This window comes from Durio zibethinus, chromosome 11, assembly GCF_047325235.1.
Source record: "Durio zibethinus cultivar Kanyao isolate XHJ-2024 chromosome 11, ASM4732523v1, whole genome shotgun sequence".
Lineage (NCBI taxonomy): Eukaryota > Viridiplantae > Streptophyta > Magnoliopsida > Malvales > Malvaceae > Durio > Durio zibethinus.
In genome coordinates this window covers 15,790,379-15,794,972 of record NC_143172.1, presented here as the reverse complement: position 1 = coordinate 15,794,972, position 4,594 = coordinate 15,790,379, and positions in this window count along the sequence as shown.

The window sequence follows — 4,594 nt, the reverse complement described above, 5'->3', positions numbered from 1 at the left end:
AAAAAGAATAAGAACCAATAAAAAATGTGAAATTGCTTTCAAGTCAACCATTTAAAGAAAAGAAAATATTGAAAAGATAAGGTTGATAAGGATGAAAAAATGACCATGTTTGTAAAAACGTTCAAGAAGTTCATGAAGATAAACGAGTTCTCAAATAGAGGAAGACCACAAAAGGAAATGATCAAAGGAGAATTAAGTAGAAAAGAAAGAGATTAAGTTGTTTGCTATGAATGCAACAAATCGGGTCATATCAAATTTGATTATCTTTTATGGAAAAAATAAAATGCAATGAAGCTAAAGAAAAAAGCAATGGTTGCAACATTAAGTGATAGTAACTTCTCTAATGATGAATCAAATAAGGAGAAAGTAACTAACCCTCGTTTCATAACTCTTGATGAGCCCAAGCTAATCTAAATGATTTAAATTCATACACCTTAGATGAGTTACAAGATGCTTTTAATGAATTAGTTATAGAATTTGAAAGCATGAACATGAAGTATAAGAAAAGATTTCTAAGTTGAAAGTAGCGAATGAGCTCTTGGCTAAGAAAAAAATGGTTTAAAAAAAGAAATTAAGCTTTTAAAATTGAATATTGATAATTTGATTAAGAAATATATGAATTTACAAAATTCTTTTACTATATTCTATATGGGACAACAAAAGCTAAATGATATGCTTGGAACTCAAATAACATTGATAAAGATGGATTAGGCAATAATAGTTGTGACAAAAAAACTCATTTGAAGAATTTTCTTGTTAAACCAAATGATATGTGCATATTGTCATAAATTAGGTCATTCTATGCAATATTATTCCTTAAAGAAAGTAACTTATAAAGGTAAACTCATTAGGATTGTAAATTCTAAAAAAAATTAGCACATATCAAGATGAGATTACTATGATGAAGTGGATTCCAAAAGGCACAATAATTGTGAGTACTAACACTCAAAGACCCAAGAAAGTTTGGATACCTAAAACAAAGGTTTGATTGTATATTTGTAGGTGGATGAGCATTGCTACAAAGCAAATTCAAGCAAGAATAATCCATGGTACCTTGATAGTGGATGCTCAAAGCATATGATTGGAGAAAAGGCTCAATTCAAGGATTTAAAAGCTAAAAGTAGAGGAGATATTACATTTAGAGACAACTTCAAAGGTCAAATTGAAGGAATTGGCTCTATTGGTAACAATTCTTCAACTATTATTGAAAATGTTTTACTTGTGAAATGACTCAAGCATAATTTACTTGGTATTAGCCAATTATATGATAAATGACTTAAAGTTGTGTTTGAATCGATATGTTATCAAGTGATTGATATAAAAGCTAACAAACTAGTTTTTATTAGACATCATTAAGAAAATGTTTATGTGGTGCATTTGGATACTCTATCTTCTAAAAATGTTTATTTTATAGCTCAAAAAGAAAATAAAAGTTGGATTTGGCATAGAAGACTTGGACATTCAAGTATGCATGTAGTTTCAAACTTTTTTCACAGTGATTTGGTTATTGGTTTACCAAAATTGAAATTTGAAAATGACAAGGTTTATGATGCCCGTACTTAAGGAAAACATAGAAAAATCTCTTTTAAACCCAAAATTTGTATTTTAACTACTAAACCACTTTAACTACTTCATATTGATCTTTTTGGTCCTACTAGGACAATAACCCTTAGTGGTAAATAATAAAGATTTGTTATTATTGATGATTTTATTAGATATACATAGGTTCTCTTCTTTCATTCAAAGAATGAAGCATTTGTAAAATCCATCACTTTTAGTAAACAAATACAAAAGAAAAAAAGTTATTCAATTTCTAGTATTAGAAGTGATCATGAAAAAGAATTTGAAAACCTTGACTTTAATGAGTTTTGTAGTGAAAATGGTATTAGCTATAATTTTTTGATCGTAGAATAGCTCAACAAAATGGGGTAGTAGAAAGGATAAATAGAACTTTAGAAGAAAGGCTTAGAACTTTGCTTTGTGAAAATAATTTACTAGATATTTTTGGAAGAAAGCCATAAATACCTCATGTTATATTATAAATAAAGCTATGGTTAGGCCAATCTTAAATGAAACTTCCTATGAACTTTTTAAAGGAAAAATACCTAACATAAACTATTTCATTCCTTTGGTTGCAAATGTTTTGCTTTGAAAAATAGAAAAGATAATCTAAAAAATTTTTATGCTAAAAGTAATAAAGGTATTTTCCTAGGATATTCTTTGAATTCAAAAGTTTATAGAGTCTTTAATAAAAGAACTTTGGTTGTTGAAAAGTTTATACATGTTATCTTAAATGAATCTAATCCACCTTCGAGAAAAGTTTTTTTTTATGATGATGATATAGGTATACTTCAAAAAAATAATTATGATGCATCATATGACATTGAGGAAAACATTCAAAAAAAAGATGATGAGTTTCTAAATGAACCACAACAAATGGAGCAAGAACCAAATCACTATCAAGAAAAAAAGTATGTAAAAAATAGTGAGATTATTACTGACCAACTCAAGGGGTAAGAACTAGATCTTCTTATAATGTGTGTAATTATGTTGCTTTTCTCTCTCATATTGAACCTAAAAACATAGATGAAGTCTTAAGAGATGATCAAATAGATATTGGCTATGAAAAAAGAATTGAACCAATTTGAAAAAAACCAAGTGTAGAACCTTGTACCTAGACCTAATGATCATCCTACTATAGGCAACAAATGAGTTTTTAGGAATAAAATGGATGAGCATGGCAATGTTGTTAGAAACAAAGCTAGGTTAGTAGCTCATGGGTATAATCAAGAAAAAAGAATTGATTATGATGAAACCTATGCCTCAGTTACAAGGTTAGAAGCCATTAGATGTTGCTTGCATTTGCATACTTTAAAGATTTAAAACTTTTTCAAATAGATGTCAGGAATACATTTCTAAATGGTTTTATAAATGAAAAGGTATATGTAAAACAACCTTTCAAGTTTGAAAATCCTTAATTTTCAAATCATGTTTATAAATTAACAAAATTTTTATATAGTTTAAAACAAACTTCTAAAGTTTGGTATAAAAGATTGTCAAAATTTTTAATTGAAAATGATTTCAATAAAGAAAGGTTGATACTACATTTTTTATTAAAAAAAAAGAAAAGGCATTCTCATTGTATAAGTTTATGTTGATGATATCATATTTGGTACTACTAATGAATCTCCTTATCAATAGTTTGCTAAGACAATGCAAGGTGAATTTGAAATGAGCATGATGAGAAAGCTTACATTTTTTTGGAATTACAAGTAAAGCAAACAAAAGATGGTATCTTCATCAGTCAAGCCAAATACATCAAGGACTTGCTCAAAAGGTTTGGATTGGAAGAATCAAAGCCTTACTCAACACTTATGATCACTTCAACAAAACTTGACAAAGATGAAAGAGGTAAATGTATAGCGTCTAAATTATATAGGTTTATGATTAGTTCATTATTATATCTTACTATAAGTAAACCCAATCTTATGTTTAGTATGTGCTTATGTGCTAGATTTCAATCATCACCTAGAGAATGATATTTACTTATAGATACCTTAAAGACACTCATAATTTAAGATTATGGTATCCAAAAGGATCATCTTTTGTTTTGAATACTTATTCCGATGTGAATTTTGGTGGTTGTATAATTGATAGAGAAAGCATTTTCAGTATTTGTCAATTGTTTGGGAATATGCTCATATCATGATTTTTCAAGAAACAAAATAATATTGCTTAATCCACAATCGAAGCCAAATATTTAACGACCGGTAGTTCTTGTGCTTAAGTTTTATGGATTAAACAATAATTGACAGATTTTGAAATTACCATAGATCACATTCCCATTAAATGTGACAATACTTGTGCCATTAATCTCACAAAAAATCCAATTCAACACTCAAGAACAAAACATATTGAAATTAGACATTATTTCATTAGAAATTATATTTAAAAAAGGTGATATTATGTTTGAATATATTGATACCTTACATCAATTACTTGATATTTTCACAAAATCTCTTGATAGAGATAGATTTTATACAATTAAATGTGAATTTGGAATGATGAATGGTCCTTAAAATGTCATTCTTGATTATTTGATTTATTTGTGTTTTTACTTAAACAAATATGTGTTTATGTTGATATATTTTTAATGAAGTATTAATGATCATATTTGTGATAATTAGATGCATTTTTGAATGATCATATTACATGCATTCCATTTGAAAAAAAAATTTCAAAATTCATTAAAAAAATGGCTACATGCAAACCTATCGATCCTATAAAGGATTGGATTGATTGGTTTTTCAACCCATAGAAAAAAGAAGTTTAGGAAAATCATGAACCGATCAATCCCCTAGGGGACCCAATGAATCGAGTAGGCTAGCTTGCATCAAAATGCCTTGTTTTTAGCCAAAATTTTTTAGTTTTCTTTTTCCCTCAACAACTGACCCTATTCACTATTCATTTTCCCTAAAACTCTTTTCTCAAACCCTAGTTCCCCTTGTCCAAATTCCATTAAAACTTATCATTATTTATCCTAATTCCTTCTAAAATTTATCCTTGTTCCTTGCTTTATTGCAAAATCTTCACT